General features: G+C 46.7%; 2 protein-coding genes across 8 annotated transcripts in view; one reads left to right on the plus strand and one right to left on the minus strand.

Annotated features, from left to right (window-relative positions):
* The window catches only part of HDAC5 (histone deacetylase 5), a 118,451-nt gene extending 106,824 nt beyond the window's left edge, over nucleotides 1-11,627 (minus strand). For 2 of the 7 annotated variants that reach the window (XM_069751472.1, XM_069751468.1), the window contains exon 1: nucleotides 11,543-11,605. The gene's annotated coding sequence lies outside the window, so the exon portion shown is untranslated. Of the gene's footprint in view, nucleotides 1-11,348 lie in introns of all 7 variants that reach the window. The other 5 variants (XM_069751470.1, XM_069751465.1, XM_069751469.1 and 2 more) reach the window with 3 other exon arrangements.
* LOC138664622 (uncharacterized) overlaps nucleotides 1-17,900 on the plus strand; it is a 101,902-nt gene that overhangs the window by 71,953 nt on the left and 12,049 nt on the right. The gene's annotated exons all lie outside the window — the stretch shown is intronic.

Consider the following 17,900-nt stretch of genomic DNA (forward strand, 5'->3'; position numbering starts at 1 on the left):
CATATAAAAGATCACTGCTTCTCCACATATTTCCAGTCTGACAACACTTTACCTACAGGACACAAAATATATCACACAGATACAGAGGGTAGGCCAATAGAAAAGCGGCAGGCCAGACATACATTACAATAGCCGCAGGCGGCCGGAGCCTGCCAATATTTACTGTGGGAATTACAAAGGTGGGGGGCAGACAAAAGGGGAATATCGTGTCCCCTCTGCCCAGGGGCACATGGAACCTATTATACATACATATACAGTGGGGCAAAAAAGTATTTAGTCAGTCAGCAATAGTGCAAGTTCCACCACTTAAAAAGATGAGAGGCGTCTGTAATTTACATCATAGGTAGACCTCAACTATGGGAGGCAAACTGAGAAAAAAAAATGCAGAAAATCACATTGTCTGTTTTTTTAACAATTTATTTGCATATTATGGTGGAAAATAAGTATTTGGTCAGAAACAAAATTTCATCTCAATACTTTGTAATATATCCTTTGTTGGCAATGACAGAGGCCAAACGTTTTCTGTAAGTCTTCACAAGGTTGCCACACACTGTTGTTGGTATGTTGGCCCATTCCTCCATGCAGATCTCCTCTAGAGCAGTGATGTTTTTGGCTTTTCGCTTGGCAACACGGACTTTCAACTCCCTCCAAAGGTTTTCTATAGGTTTGAGATCTGGAGACTGGCTTGGCCACTCCAGGACCTTGAAATGCTTGTTACGAAGCCACTCCTTCGTTGCCCTGGCGGTGTGCTTTGGATCATTGTCATGTTGAAAGACTCAGCCACGTTTCATCTTCAATGCCCTTGCTGATGGAAGGAGGTTTGCACTCAAAATCTCACAATACATGGCCCCATTCATTCTTTCATGTACCCGGATCAGTCGTCCTGGCCCCTTTGCAGGGAAACAGCCCCAAAGCATGATGTTTCCACCACCATGCTTTACAGTAGGTATGGTGTTTGATGGATGCAACTCAGTATTCTTTTTCCTCCAAACACGACAAGTTGTGTTTCTGCCAAACAGTTCCAGTTTGGTTTCATCAGACCATAGGACATTCTCCCAAAACTCCTCTGGATCATCCAAATGCTCTCTAGCAAACTTCAGATGGGCCCGGACATGTACTGGCTTAAGCAGTGGGACACGTCTGGCACTGCAGGATCTGAGTCCATGGTGGCGTAGTGTGTTACTTATGGTAGGCCTTGTTACATTGGACCCAGCTCTCTGCAGTTCATTCACTAGGTCCCCCCGCGTGGTTCTGGGATTTTTGCTCACCGTTCTTGTGATCATTCTGACCCCACGGGGTGGGATTTTGCGTGGAGCCCCAGATCGAGGGAGATTATCAGTGGTCTTGTATGTCTTCCATTTTCTAATTATTGCTCCCACTGTTGATTTCTTCACTCCAAGCTGGTTGGCTATTGCAGATTCAGTCTTCCCAGCCTGGTGCAGGGCTACAATTTTGTTTCTGGTGTCCTTTGACAGCTCTTTGGTCTTCACCATAGTGGAGTTTGGAGTCAGACTGTTTGAGGGTGTGCACAGGTGTCTTTTAATACTGATAACAAGTTTAAACAGGTGCCATTACTACAGGTAATGAGTGGAGGAAAGAGGAGACTCTTAAAGAAGAAGTTACAGGTCTGTGAGAGCCAGAAATCTTGATTGTTTGTTTCTGACCAAATACTTATTTTCCACCATAATATGCAAATAAAATGATAAAAAAAAACAGACAATGTGATTTTCTGGATTTTTTTTTCTCAGTTTGTCTCCCATAGTTGAGGTCTACCTATGATGTAATTTACAGACGCCTCTCATCTTTTTAAGTGGTGGAACTTGCACTATTGCTGACTGACTAAATACTTTTTTGCCCCACTGTAACTGCACAACATATTCTGGGTGCTGAGTGGTTCCGTAACACGTAACACCTGAGAACACTGTACATACATCTCCAGAATACCTGAGAACACTGTACATACATCTCCAGAACACCCGAGATCACCTTACATACAACTCCACAATACCTGAGAACACGTACATACAACTCCAGAATACCTGAGAACACTGTACATACATCTCCAGAATACCTGAGAACACTGTACATACATCTCCAGAATACCTGAGAACACTGTACATACAACTCCAGAATACCTGAGAACACTGTACATACATCTCCAGAATACCTGAGAACACTGTACATACATCTCCAGAATACCTGAGAACACTGTACATATATCTCCAGAATACCTGAGAACACTGTACATACATCTCCAGAACACCCGAGATCACCTTACATACAACTCCACAATACCTGAGAACACGTACATACAACTCCAGAATACCTGAGAACACTGTACATACATCTCCAGAATACCTGAGAACACTGTACATACATCTCCAGAATACCTGAGAACACTGTACATACAACTCCAGAATACCTGAGAACACTGTACATACATCTCCAGAATACCTGAGAACACTGTACATACATCTCCAGAATACCTGAGAACACTGTACATATATCTCCAGAATACCTGAGAACACTGTACATACATCTCCAGAACACCCGAGATCACCTTACATACAACTCCAGAATACCTGAGAACACGTACATACAACTCCAGAATACCTGAGAACACTGTACATACATCTCCAGAACACCTGAGCAGACTGTATACGCACCTTTACACCTAATATAGAGCTATGGAAACTCCATCTCTACAGCAGTTTCACAGCTCACTACTAGAATGATACAGTGTAACAAACCATGTTGTCAGAATGAGCAGAATTTCAGCCTCTGGATCTATACAAAAATATTTCTATACTCAATATCATTTAAACACGAAGGTCTGATTTATCCAGAAGTTTTCTCCACTGTTTTGGCTTAAATCTGTTTGCAATGTGGCACAATATGTACGTTTGCCATTTCTAGGCCAGTCTCAGTCAGGTTCACCCTCTTTTTGAATGAAGGGGGCATGACTAAAGCACAATATATAGGAGTAACTTGATTAAAACTTCACTTTTTAATAATATATTAAAACACACGAAAAAAATCACCAATATTCAACCAAATGAACATTAAACAAGAGGCCAACAAATGACTGCTTATCTGTTATTTGGAGGGGAGTGTAGAATGACCCTATTAAGGTTATTTAGGGTACATTTTAGGGTTTAGTTGAATTATTAGTGGTATAGGGAAGGTTGTCATTTCCCCATTTCTGATCTCCATATTGTGTGGCTTGGGGCAGTAACCTCCATTGAGGCGCTATATCCATTGAAAACTACTGATGAACGTGGATGTAGGAAGTGACCGACTATGTTATTAACTGAGGAATCTGTGCAATATCCATATTTCGTTATGACTTACCACTTTTTTCTTTATATCTGTGTCATCAGCGCAGGTTTTTAGGGTGCCAACCTCCGCAGCAAGGTAGGGAGACAACAGTGTTTATAGGGTTATTCTACACTCCCCTCCGAATAACAGATAAGCAGTCATTTGTTGACCTTTTGTTTAATGTTTATTTGTTTGCATATCAGTGATTCTTTTGTGTTTTAATATGTTATTAAAAATGAAGTTTTAATCAATTTATTCTACATATAATGCCAGTACTCCTTTCTGGCACTCACTATTGATTACTCGGTGAATACGATGCAGGGGGATAATGCTACCAGTGTAAGAAGGAAAAAAAAAAAGATCGACAGGCTAGAAAAGAGTGGGAATAGTTCTTATCCATTAAAAAGGATCTTTCGCACGTCCAGCAGTGATGGAAGCCCTGACAGTAGTGTATGCCAACAGATCCTAATACACCATTGTGATAGCAGACTGCTATGGAGAAAGGAGAATAACAGATCCGTCAACAGCAGCTTACTGACAGCTCTCATAGAGAAACATGAAATGTTTTCTACACTACAGAGAGTAAAAGCAGACTTAAAAAGTAACACAAGTACTTGCTATATTTAAGCTTTAAGGGACATCATTTAATCTATGCCTGAAAATAAATGAGTACGTTACAGATTTGTTTGATCAGAGTCATCAGCGTCCGTGACGTTCCGAATAGTCTGAGGACACAGTAATGGGGTAACATTGAGGCACTACGAGACCTCATGCCTCAAACGGGGAGAAGTAAGTGAAGTACAGGTGCATCTCACAAAATTAGAATATCATCAAAAAGTGAATTTATTTCAGTTCTTCAATACAAAAAGTTAAACTCATATTATATAGAATCATTACAGAGTTGATGATTATGGCTTACAGCCAATGAAAACCCAAAAGTCATTATCTCAGTAAATTAGAATACTTTATAACACCAGCTTGAAAAATGATCTTAAAATCCGAAATGTTCTCCTACTGAAATGTATGTTCAGTAAATGCACTCAATTGGTCAGGGCTCCTTTTGCATCAATTACTGCATCAATGCGGCGTGGCATGGAGGCGATCAGCCTGTGGCACTGCTGAGGTGTTATGGAAGCCCAGGTTGCTTTGATAGGAGCCTCCAGCTCGTCTGCATTGTTGGGTATGGTGTCTGTTATCTTCCTCTTGATCATACCCCATAGATTCTCTATGGGGTTAAGGTCAGGCGAGTTTGCTGGCCAATCAAGCAGTGATGCTGTTTTTTTTAAACCTGGTATTGGTACTTTTGGCAATAGATCACTCTGTAATGACTCTATATAATATACGAGTTTCACTGTTTGTATTGAAGAACTGAAATAAATTGCTAATGACTTACTCACAGCCAAAGCTAACAGACGCTTCTCCATCCTCCTCCTTCTCAACCTGTCCTCTGTAGTGATGAGTGAATATACTCATTACTTGAGATTTCCCGAGCACGCTCGGGGGTCCTCCGAATATTTTTTAGTGCTCGGAGATTGTTTTTCTTGCTGCAGCTGAATGATTTACATCTGTTAGCCAGCATAAGTACATGTGGGGGTTGCCTGTTGCTAGGGAATTCCCACATGTACTTATGCTGGCTAACAGATGTAAATCATTCAGCTGCAGCAGGAAAAACTAAATCTCTGAGCACTAAAAAATACTCAGAGGACCCCCGAGCGTGCTCGAGAAATCTCGAGTAACGAGTATATTCGCTCATCACTAGTCCTCTGCCTTCGACACAGTCGACCACTGCCTACTGCCATAGATTCTTTCTTCCCTTGGCATCAAAGACCTTTCCCTGTCCTGGATTGCCTCATACCTTTCCGACCGTACATTTAGCGTCTCCAACTCCCACACTATCTCCTCACCCCGCCCTCTCTCTGTTGGAGTCCCTCAAGGCTCTGTCCTAGGGCCCCTACTTTTTTCCATCTCTACCCTTGGCCTAGGACAACTCATAAAGTCCCATGGCTTCCAGTACCATCTGTATGCGGACGACACTCAGATCTACCTCTCTGGCCCAGATGTCACCTCTCTTCTGTCCAGAATCCCGGAGTGTCTATCAGCCATATCCTTCTTCTTCAACTCTCGCTTCCTAAAACTCAATGTAGACAAAACTAAACTCATCATCTTTCCCCCATCTCGCGTATCCCCCATACCTGATCTATCTATTATGGTAAACGGCATCACGCTCTCTCCCGCACCTGAAATCCGCTGCCTCGGGGTAACTCTCGACTCTGCCCTGTCCTTCAAACCGCACGTCCAAACTCTTGCCACCTCCTGTTGCCTCCAACTCAAAAATATTGCCAGAATCTGTCCCTTCCTCAGCCCACAATCTACCAAAACTCTTGTGCACGCCCTCATCATCTCCCGCCTTGATTACTGCAACACCGTCCTCTGTGGCCTCCCCGCTAACTCCCTTGCACTGCTCCATTCTGTCCTCAACTCTGCTGCCCGACTAATCCACCTCTCTCCTCGCTACTCCCCTGCTTCTCCCCTCTGCAAATCCCTCCACTGGCTCCCAATTCCCCAACGAATCCAGTTCAAACTACTAACACTGATCTACAAAGCCATCCACAACCTGTCCCCTCCATATATCTCTGAACTAATCTCCCAATATCTTCCCTCAGGTAATCTTCGATCCTCACAAGACCTCCTACTCTCCTCCCCCTTATTCGTTCCTCACACAACCACCGCCAAGATTTCTCTCGAATATCCCCCATCCTCTGGAATTCCACGCCTCAACACGTCCGACTATCCACTACCCTCGGATCCTTCAGACGGAACCTGAAAACCCATCTCTTCAGGAAAGCCTACAGCCTGCAATAACCATTCTGCTGCCTCACCACCACCTGTACAAGTCTATAATCACAGCACTCTTAGGGTACCGTCACACTATACCATTTCGATCGCTACGACGGTACGATTCGTGACGTTCCAGCGATATCGTTACGATATCGCTGTGTCTGACACGCAGCAGCGATCAGGGATCCTGCTGAGAATCGTACGTCGTAGCAGATCGTTTAGAACTTTCTTTCGTCGCTGGATCTCCCGCTGGCATCGCTAGATCGGTGTGTGTGACACCGATCTAGCGATGCGATCCAGCGATGTGTTCGCTTGTAACCAGGGTAAACATCGGGTAACTAAGCGCAGGGCCGCGCTTAGTAACCCGATGTTTACCCTGGTTACAAGCGTAAAACTAAAAAAAAACAGCACATACTTACATTCTGGTGTCCGTCAGGTCCCTTGCCGTCTGCTTCCCGCACTGTGACTGCCGGCCGTAAAGTGAAAGCAGAGCACAGCGGCTGTGCTTTCACTTTCACTTTACGGACGGCAGTCTGAGTGCGGGAAGCAGACGGCAAGGGACCTGACGGACACCAGAATGTAAGTATGTGCTGTTTTTTTTTTTTTAGTTTCACGCTTGTAACCAGGGTAAACATCGGGTTACTAAGCGCGGCCCTGCGCTTAGTTACCCGATGTTTACCCTGGTTACCCAGGGACCTCGGCATCGTTGGTCGCTGGAGAGCTGTCTGTGTGACAGCTCCCCAGCGACCACACTACGATTTACCTACGATCACGGCCAGGTCATATCGCTGGTCGTGATCGTAGGTAAATCGTATAGTGTGACGGTACCCTTAGTGACAATTTTTGCTTCAAGTGAAAAGTCTTTATTATAGGTGAGGAGCGACAAGTTGTACTTGTCGCTCCTCACCTATAATAAAGACTTTTCACTTGAAGCAAAAATTGTCACTAAGAGTGCTGCGATTATAGACTTGTACGTGTTGATGGGATCAAGTTTCCCATTCACTAGCACCTTACATCCCAATCCTAGTCGTGAGCTAGCCATTCCTCTACTCACCACCACCTGAGCTGCCGCCTCACCACCACCAGAATTGCCGCCTCACCACCACCAGAGCTGCCGCCTCACCACCACCAGAGCTGCCGCCTCACCACCACCAGAGCTGCCGCACCCCGACCTTCTGTCTATTCCCCATTATCCCCGTAGAATGTAAGTCCGCAAGGACAGGGTCCTTGCCCCTCTGTACCAGTCTGTCACTGTAAATTTGTTTACTGTACACGATATCTATAACCCTGTACATAACCCCTTTCTCATGTACAGCACCAAGGAATTAATGGTGCTATATAAATAAATAATAAATTAACTTTTGATGATATTTTAATTTTGTGAGATGTACTTGTAGCAACCATTGTCAAAATCAGACATGGTGACACCATAGACGAGCATTACAATACTTACAGGATTGCAACATATTAAAAAACATCCTGGAAACCATCAATAAGCAGGTCAGTGGTTGATGGAGGATTTTACATATGCACTGAGAATGCAAAGGTGTAAGCTGTTCTCAATGAGCGCAGATTTCTCTCATCCTTACCACCCCTAACAGTACTGCTGACTGCAGACCTTATTGGGCCATGTTCACATGGGTCAGATCTGCTGCACATTACAGGAGCAGCTCTGTGGCTCAGAAAATCTCATCCACACGCAGAAAAGCTGCAGCATAAATTGACTGGCACTGCGAATATTGAGACTGTAGATATTCACATCAGATTTTCCCCTTTGCACTGCAACAAGTGATATTTGTGGCAAATCAGCAGCAATATAAATCTACAATATAGCCTGTTAGGCCACGTTCACACTAGCAGTATTTGGTCAGTATTTTACATCAGTATCTGTAAGCCAAAACCAGGAGTGGAACAATCAGAGGGAAAGTATAATAGAAACATATGCACCACTTCTGGATTTATCACCCACTCCTGGTTTTGGTCTACAAATACTGATGTAAAATACTGACCAAATGCTGAATGTGCAAACGTAGCCTTAAAGGGAATTTCACACTTAAGGCATTTATGCGAGGACTATGTTGGGCCATTATATTGTTTGAAGGACTATGTGGGGCCTATTCTACTGTATGGAGGACTATGTGGGGCCCTTTATTCTGTGAGGACTATGTGGGGCCCATTATTCTGTAAGAAGGACTATGTGGGTCCCATTATTCTGTAAGGAAAGATATGTGGGGCCTATTATTCTGTGAGGAGGACTATGTGGGGCCCATTATTCTGTAAGGAGGACTATGTGGGGCCCCTTATTCTGTGAGGAAGACTATGTGGGTCCCATTATTTTGTAAGGAAAGATATGTGGGGCCCATTATTCTGTAAGGAGGACTATGTGGGGCCCCTTATTCTTTAAGGAGGACTAAGTGGGGTGTTATGATCTGGTGGCCTAGGAGCAGCATGAGACGGACTCTGGAGAAGGTGGTCCCTGTACTGACCGCAAACCCTGAACCTAGCAGCGCAACTAGAAGTAGCCGTGGGGGGTACCTAACACTCTCTAGACCCCTCGGCACAGCCTAAGATCTAACTACCCCTAAAGACAGAAACAGGAAACCTATCTTGCCTCAGAGAAAATCCCCAAAGGATAGATAGCCCCCCACAAATATTGACTGTGAGAGGAGAGGGAAATAACATACGCAGATATGAAATCAGATTTTAGTATAGGAGGCCATACTAGCTAAAAAGAAAGAATAGAACAGAGTACTATGCGGTCAGTATTAAAACACTAGAAAATATCCACCGCAGAAAATACGGATCACCACATCTGACTAAAGACATGGGGGGTATATCTGCATCTCCAGAGAAATATCTAGGCTGCAAAAAATCCTTCACAGACTAAGCTGGACAAAACAAAAACATGAAAATGCACAGAACTATAAAGTCCACTGCAGGTGGACAGCAAAAACCAAACCAGGACTTATCTTTGTAGAAAAGCACAGCAAACTGGAGAGACCAGCAGGGAAGTGAATCCTTCAAGAACAATGGACAACTGGCACTGACTAAAGGATCCTGCAAAGCTATATACCCCAGTCAGTTTTGCAATTAGTAGATACACCTGTCCACTCCTGCAGTCCAGGCACAACTGCATTACCCTCTACAACCACCGGAGGGAGCCAAAAAGCTGAATTCACAACAGTGGGGCCCCTTATTCTGTAAGGAGGACTATGTGGGGCCCACTATTCTGTGATGAGGACTATGTGGGGCCCATTATTCTGTGAGGAATATGTGGGGCCCCTTATTCTGTGAGGAGGACTATGTGGGGCCTATAATTCTGTAAGGAGGACTATGTGGGGCCCCTTATTCTGTGAGGAGGACTATGTTGGTCCAATTATTCTGTAAGGAAAGATATGTGGGGCCTATTATTCTGTAAGGAGGACTATGTGGGGCCCATTATTCTGTAAGGAGAACTATGTGGGGCCCATTATTCTGTAAGAAGGACTAAGTGGGGCCCCTTATTCTTTAAGGAGGACTATGTGGGGCCTATTATTCTGTAAGGAGGACTATGTGGGGCCTATTATTCTGTAGTGAGGACTATGTGGGGCCCATTATTCTGTGAGGAGGACTATGTGGGTCCCATTATTCTGTAAGGAAAGATATGTGGGGCCTATTATTCTGTAAGGAGGACTATGTGGGGCCCATTATTCTGTAAGGAGGACTATGTGGGGACCATTATTCTGTAAGGAGGACTATGTGGGGACCATTATTCTGTAAGGAGGACTATGTGGGGACCATTATTCTGTAAGGAGGACTAAGTGGGGCCCCTTATTCTGTAAGGAGGACTATGTGGGGCCTATTATTCTGTAAGGAGGACTATGTGGGGCCCATTATTCTGCAAGGAGGACTATGTGGGGGCCATTATTCTGTAAGGAGGACTATGTGGGGCCCTTATTCTGTGAGGACTATGTGGGGCCCATTATTCTGTAAGGAAGGATATGTAGGGCCCATTATTCTGTACAGAGGACTATGTAGGGCCCATTATACTATATACTGGTTGGCCCACGACTGTGTCCAAGTTTTTCTTTTTGGCCCTCTGTGCTTGAGTTTGACATCACTGCTTTAATGGGAAGTAGTGGCATGGCTGTATAGGTCTATGTCACCTAATAAACATGCTGCCTTGTTTGTAGAGATTTGAGGTATGAGCCAAGAGAAATCTGACATACAAAGGCAAATGCAAATCAGGCTGGAAGTGCAGCGGGGTCGTGTCAATGTATTTGCACGGCTTCATCCATGTGAACTGACGCCCCCAGTGCACGTTCAACCTGATTTGCATGTGACTACTACACTAGATTTCTCATGACTGGCCCGCTGGATCTTTACAGAAAGGGATCTACTTAATTGAGTAACAAGCTCCTATACGGCCGTACCACCATCTCCATATGTTAACACATGCTGATGACAGGTTCCCTTTAATGAGTCAATGAGACGCAAAGGCCATTCATTACACTTAACGTGTTAATTAATAAGGAAAACACAAACAATATTCGGTGCATTGACATCAACTTGCTGATGGTTTCCATCTACAAACAGCAGAAAAGATGATAAAAATATCATTGGCATGAACACAAAAATAACTACTATTTAGATTTATAAGCCTATCCTCATCCTCATCCTCCAGGCCCTGCTCATATCTGCTCTCATTAATTTGCTTGATGAGCGCCCACAAAGATAGTGCACGGGACCCCTAATTCTAATATAGTGCAAGGAGATATCCCCCCAATTCTAATATAGCACAGGGAACCCCCCATTATAAGATAGCGCAGAGGACCCCCCCATTCTAAGATAGCACAGGAGACCCCACCATTCTAATACAGCACAGGGGGCCCCACCATTGTAAGATAGCGCATGGGACCCCCCATTCTGGTATAGCACAGGGGGCCCCACCATTGTAAGATAGCGCAGGGGGACGACCCCCATGAGGTGTCCTCCCCACCCTCCCCCACCGGCCAGCTCCTGGACCACTGCTCTCTGTGGCTGATGTATGGCAGACGGCATCATTCACCAATCCAGGTCCTGGCAGCAGTGAGGAGCTGAGCCTAAACCAGTGGTAACTTCCCAGCCCCCTCCGGTCCAGGCTTCCCCTGAGCCACACATCCCCTCACAGAGCTACTGCAGCCTGTCTCCTAATACTGACAGGTGTCACTAACCTGCTGCCTCTCGGAGCCTGTCTCACACATGGGACGTCTCTCGCGGCTCCGGTATCACTCAGACAGCGCGGCTTGTCCTCCTGTCTCCTCGGCGGTCTCCTTAGAGGGAGTGTCCATAGTCACGTATCTGGCAGCCCCTCCTCACTCTCAGACTGCCCCTCCGTCCATCCTCATCCTCGCTGACCCTCACTTACTTGCCGTCTCTCTCCGGCTGTCTCTCTCCTTTCCCTTCTTGCAGTCTCTCCACCAACAACAACATTCAGTGACGTCACCCAGATCACGTGACTCCGATGGTCCTAAAAATAGATTCTATCAGAGAACGGGAGTGACTTGCAAATAAAGGGGCGTGGTCTGCTGAATAAAGAGCCTGCATCCCTTTAAAGGGGCCGCTACAGGAAAGAGCTGCTGCCCGCACGTCGTAATGCAGACGCGCGTTATATGGGCGCCCCTAGTACCCCGCAGTTACCAGCGCTTTGTCTGCAGTTTCTATGTGTTTGTGTCAGTTTTGCAATATAGCTTCTTAGAGGAAATTGCATAAATAGTAATTCCATAATCATCATTATTATTTCTCTCAGATCCCCTCTATAGTCCTGGTCTGTGGCATGACCGGGCGACAGGCTGCTATCTATATGAGACTCAATGCTTACCTGGCTCTGTGCCATTACAGGAGTCCGTCTCCCTGCAGCTGCTTATGGTGGGCATACATGGCCAAGCGCCACTGTACAGCTGCTAATGTGCCATCTATTCCCTTGTGACCCCCTGTACTGGGTCCGTGCTCTGCTCCCTTCACCCCGGTCCGCTAATCTTTCCTGTGCTCTGGATCGGGCTTAACAAGTGGCCCAGCGTCTCCCATGTGTTCATTTACGTATCCCTATATAAGGCTCGCCAAGACACAGACTTGCTCAATACCTGTCTGCGGTCTCCAGGACCTCTGCTACCTGTCTGCGGTCTCCAGGACCTCTGCTACCTGTCTGCGGTCTCCAGGACCTCTGCTACCTGTCTGCGGTCTCCAGGACCTCTGCTACCTGTCTGCGCTCTCCAGGACCTCTGCTACCTGTCTGCGGTCTCCAGGACCTCTGCTACCTGTCTGCGGTCTCCAGGACCTCTGCTACCTGTCTGCGGTCTCCAGGACCTCTGCTACCTGTCTCCGGTCTCCAGGACCTCTGCTACCTGTCCGCGGTCTCCAGGACCTCTGCTACCTGTCTGCGGTCTCCAGGACCTCTGCTACCTGTCTGCGGTCTCCAGGCCCTCTGCTACCTGTCTGCGGTCTGCAGGACCTCTGCTACCTGTCTGCGGTCTCCAGGACCTCTGCTACCTGTCTGCGGTCTCCAGGACCTCTGCCACCTGTCTGCGGTCTCCAGGACCTCTGCTACCTGTCTGCGGTCTCCAGGATCTCTGCTACCTGTCTGCGGTCTCCAGGACCTCTGCTACCTGTCCGCGGTCTCCAGGACCTCTGCTACCTGTCCACGGTCTCCAGGACCTCTGCTACCTGTCTGCGGTCTTCAGGACCTCTGCTACCTGTCTGCGGTCTCCAGGACCTCTGCTACCTGTCTGCGGTCTCCAGGACCTCTGCTACCTGTCTGCGGTCTCCAGGATCTCTGCTACCTGTCTGCGGTCTCCAGGACCTCTGCTACCTGTCCGCGGTCTCCAGGACCTCTGCTACCTGTCCGCGGTCTCCAGGACCTCTGCTACCTGTCTGCTTCCCGCATACCTGATCTGCCTGCTGCACTGACCTACTGCACCGACGCCATGGCGCATGTGCCCACCTGATCTTGTCATCCCCCCACCCCCCCCCCCCAAAAAAAAGTTATTTTGAACTATTTAGTCATTAATTTAGGAGACGTAGCCCCTATAAAATCATACTGGTACTGAAGATTTTAGTAACTTAATTTTGTATAAAAACTGTTTTATTACATATGTAAATGAGGGGGTCCTCTTGGCGTGGCAAAGTGCTCAGGGCACCATTCGACCCCATCAGTTACCATCCTCTACCCCTCCCCTTACTCTCTCTGGAGCACTGCCTGATCTAAACCCTCAGCGCTCTACACACTTATGGGACCAGAAACGCACAGTGTCAGTGTGCAGGGGCCGAGTAGCTTGCTACACACAGGATCACAAACCAGCTGGCAGCCGATGCTGATAGAATGGGGGATGAGCAGGCGCACACTGTCAGTGCATGCACACTCTCATCTCCTGCATGCAGCGTCCTCCCGCTGCTGTGCGATTCTGTGGGCAGCGAGTGACTGCTACACACGAGAGGGAGATGAGTGTGAGTACGCTGAAGTGCGCCTGCTCATCTCCCTCTTCTACGGCATCAGTATAGTGATCCTGTGTGCAGCAAGCGGCTGGTGCACACAGGAGACTGGTGAGAACTCGGCCCTGGACTGACATGATATGCAGGATTCTAAGGCCAGCTTCACACTTGCGTGTAGGATGTACGCAGCCATACGCAGACCAGCTGCACGCAAGTGTGAAACCAGCCTAAAGGAGGCTCTGTCAATCACCATAGGGGGAGGCGCTAATGATGGTGATTGAGGTGGCAGAACAGGGTATCAATCCTTCTTCTTACACCCTCAACATTTAAAAGTTTTCTGTGCATTGACTGTCTAAGATACTGATTTTGGGCGCTGCTTTTGTGGGACGACCAAGTACTGCAGATCATTCATAAATGTCCTTTGACGCTGTGCAGACTTACAGCACCTACTGTGCATGCTATGAGTGTAACAATTTTTACTGCTTTTATTTGACAGTTTGTGTCCAGCCAGTTGGGCCATAAATATGTACCAAAAAGCTCCCCAAAAATACATAGCAGACAGTCCATAGACGTTAAAGGGTAAAGAATCAGTTTGATGAAAACCCCAGTGGGCAGGAAAAGTATTCAGACCCCTTTAAATTTTTCACTCTGTTTCATTGCAGCCATTTGGTAAATTCAAAAAGTTCATTTTTTTTCTCATTAATGTACACTCTGCACCCCACCTTGACTGAAAAAAAAAACAGAAATGTAGAAATTTTTACAAATTTATTACAAAAGAAAAACTGAAATATCACATGGTCATAAGTATTCAGACCCTGTGCTCAGTATTAAGTAGAAGCACCTTTTGAGCTAGCACAGCCTTGAGTCTCCTTGGGAATGATGCAACAAGTTTTTCACACCTGGATTTGGGGATCTTCTGCCATTCTTCCTTGCAGATCCTCTCCAGTTCCATCAGGTTGGATGGTGAACGTTGTTGGACAGCCATTTTCAGGTCTCTCCAGAGATGCTCAATTGGGTTTAGGTCTAGGCTCTGCCTGGGCCAGTCAAGAATGGTCACAGAGTTGTTCTGAAGCCACTCCTTTGGTATTTTAGCTGTGTGCTTAGGGTCATTGTCTTGTTGGAAGGTGAACCTCCGGCCAAGTCTGAGGTGCAGAGCACTCTGGAAGAGGTTTTCATCCAGGATATTTCTGGCCACATTCATGTTTCCTTCAGTGACAACCAGTCGTCCTGTCCTTGCAGCTGAAAAACACCCCCATAGCATGATGCTGCCACCACCATGTTTCACTGTTGGGATTGTATTGGGCAGGTGATGAGCAGTTCCTGGTTTTCTCCACACATACCGCTTAGAATTATCACCAATAAGATCTATCTTTGTCTCATCAGACCAAAGAATCTTATTTCTCATAGTCTGGGAATCCTTCATGTATTTTTTAGCAAACTCTGTGCGGGCTTTCATATGTCTTGCACTGAGGAGAGGCTTCCGTTGGGCCACTCTCCCATAAAGACCCGACTGGTGGAGGGCTGCAGTGATAGTTGACTTTGTGGAACTTTCTCCCATCTCCTTGCGCAGGCATGTTCTATGGAGGACAGAGAATGAACTTCAATCCAATATTGCAGCCAGCATGCAGCCAGCGGGTAAGGAAAGGGTGAATCAAACATCCAAAAACCCCGCCTCTATGGCTGAAGATTGTTCCCTCCAAATTCAGGTGACAGTGTCCCTTTAAGTACTGCAGAAATTCTGTTGGAACCTTGGATAGTTCTGCGCCTTGCCACAAATCTGTCTCTGAGCTCCTTGGCCAGTTCCTTTGACCTCATGATTCTCATTTGGTCTGACATACACTGTGAGCTGTGAGGTCTTATATATGCAGCGCCCCAGAGACCTGGTCGTTGCAGTATGGCCCCAAGGCGAGTAGCGGTATGTCCGATGGCACTAAAGAGTTATCCTGACCAGGTATCACCAGAACACATTACACTTCACACTCCGGCCAGTAGGGGGAGAAAAAGGCTTTATTTATTGGGCCACTCCTCACACTGGTAAAACTAGGGGCTGGGGAGGAAGTTAGTCAGAAGCTGACTGGGTTGGAACCAGGCAACATCCCGTGGCAGGGGGTGTTGCAGGGAGAAGGCGCAGGGGGGTCCCTGTCAGGCGTGGGAACCTGGCAGGTGCCTAGCGAACAGAACGTAACGGAACCGCGCCTGCACACCTTGCGGCGGTATCCTAAGAGAGAGACACGAAGGGAAGAATATTGTGGAACAGTGTAAACGAGATCAGCACAAAGGAGAACCAGTAGGAGTCGTGCCAAGAGAGGAAGGTAACATCCTACTGAGGCGCGTAGTCGGTGGCTGGATCACCGTAGGAGTAACTGACTTCAGGCCTTACTTCAAATTCCGCTGGACAATTGATTATAGGTTGGCTGTCTACCTTCTACACCTACGAAGACATAGGGGGCAACATTGGGAGAGGGGCATCTCTAGGGTCCCGGAAGACCTCCAAGCCTTCCCGTCAAACGGGTGGCGTCCTAGCCATAACATATCTGGGGGACATTAGAAACTAGCAACATCTGGAACCAAAGAACGAGAGAGAGAGAGAGAGAGAGCTGTGGAGAACGAACGAACGAGCACAGCAGTTGTGAGGACTATTCCGAATGCTCAGCAGGGTAGGACTACAACACACAGGCGCTATTGGTAGGCAACGATTTCCATCTGCGAGGGAAACTCTGGATGTGCCCATCGGACCAGCCGGTCTCTGATAGCTCGGTTGAACGTGCTCTGGACTGAGTGTATTGAAGCCTTCAGTAAAAGGTAAAGAGACTGCAACCTTGTGTCCTCGTTATTGATTGCGCCTTACACCATCACCATCCGCCTTACTGGGAAGCCCTGGGGACACACTTCACCTGTGGGAAGTTATACCATCCAGCTGCCATTCCATCACCCCAGTGGACCCCACAGCAGCGTTGGTCACCCTGACCGAACACCACAGGTAAATATGTATACACCGCACACTCTAATGACAACGTGTGATTTACGTTTAAATATTTATTAGTCACAAAATAAATTTGGATAAGGGAGCGAAACAGAAATATAGTGCTGGAAGCGATATATAAAGCAAACGTTTCGGCTCAACCAGAGCCTTATTCATTGAATCGCTTATCCACAAGAAGAAGTGAAGTGGAGAGGGTAGATATCCCTCAGTGCCAAGATTACGGCTATAGCTGAGATATTAATTATGAGCCCTCAAGGGTGCTGGCCCGAAAGATATGTTGTAGCCTGTAGTGTAGTGGATATAAGCGGCGCTCCCGCGCCTTGCTATGGACAGCAGCGTGACATATTTACTAGTACCCAGGGTCTTCTGATCCATTACACCAGCACCTCGCAAATTCTGACTGAGTGCACGCCATCATTATATCTGTGACGAACACCACAGGTGGCGTCACGAACCATTGACAGACTGTACCAAAACCTTTATTGGACGCCCCTTAGCAGGGTCACGGACCGGGTCTAGCCACCGTGACAGCCTCAGAACCGAACCAGAGAGGCCCGGTACCGACAACTCGTGGCCCTGTGTCTGGGGGCGATCCATATAGACAGGTGAGTGCCTTTCCAAATCAAGTCCTAAAAGTTTAATTAAGCACTGATGTACTCCAATGAAGGAGTAGAACAATCTCAAGGAGGATCACAAAGAAATGGACAGCAAGTGACCTAAATATGAGTGTCTGAGCAAAGGGTGTGAATACTTATGACCATGTGATATTTCAGTTTTTTATTTTTATTAAATTTGCAAAAGAATTCTACCTTTCTGTATTTTTTTCAGTCAAGATGGGGTGCAGAGTGTACATTAATAAGAAAGAAATGAACTTTTTTGAATTTACCAAATGGCTGCAATAAAACAAAGAGTGAAAAAATTAAAGGGGTATGAATACTTTCCGTACTCACTGTATATCAAAAAGTCCGCAGTCAGACGGCCATATACATGGGACTTAGATCGGACCGCAGTGGTAGAAGTAGCCTGACCCTTGCGTGACAACTGCATAGAAATATATAAAACTGTCATGCTCAGGTCAGGAGAGTTGCTGGCCAGTCCGAGCATTGCGGTCCGATCTCGGTACGGGGACAAAACCACACTGTAGACTAGTTGGACAGTTGGGTCCCCTGTGGCACCTTCTTGCCCAGAGACCTTGAAGGACAGGTTCCTCCCTGTGTGTATATAGGGAGAAGCATGTCAGTCACTGGCAGCGGATGGGGGGAATCCTCTGGGTACCCGTTGCCTGACTAGTCTCCCATGCGATTCAGTCCCTGGC

The sequence above is a fragment of the Ranitomeya imitator genome, chromosome 2 (genome assembly GCF_032444005.1).
Source record: "Ranitomeya imitator isolate aRanImi1 chromosome 2, aRanImi1.pri, whole genome shotgun sequence".
Classification (NCBI taxonomy): domain Eukaryota; kingdom Metazoa; phylum Chordata; class Amphibia; order Anura; family Dendrobatidae; genus Ranitomeya; species Ranitomeya imitator.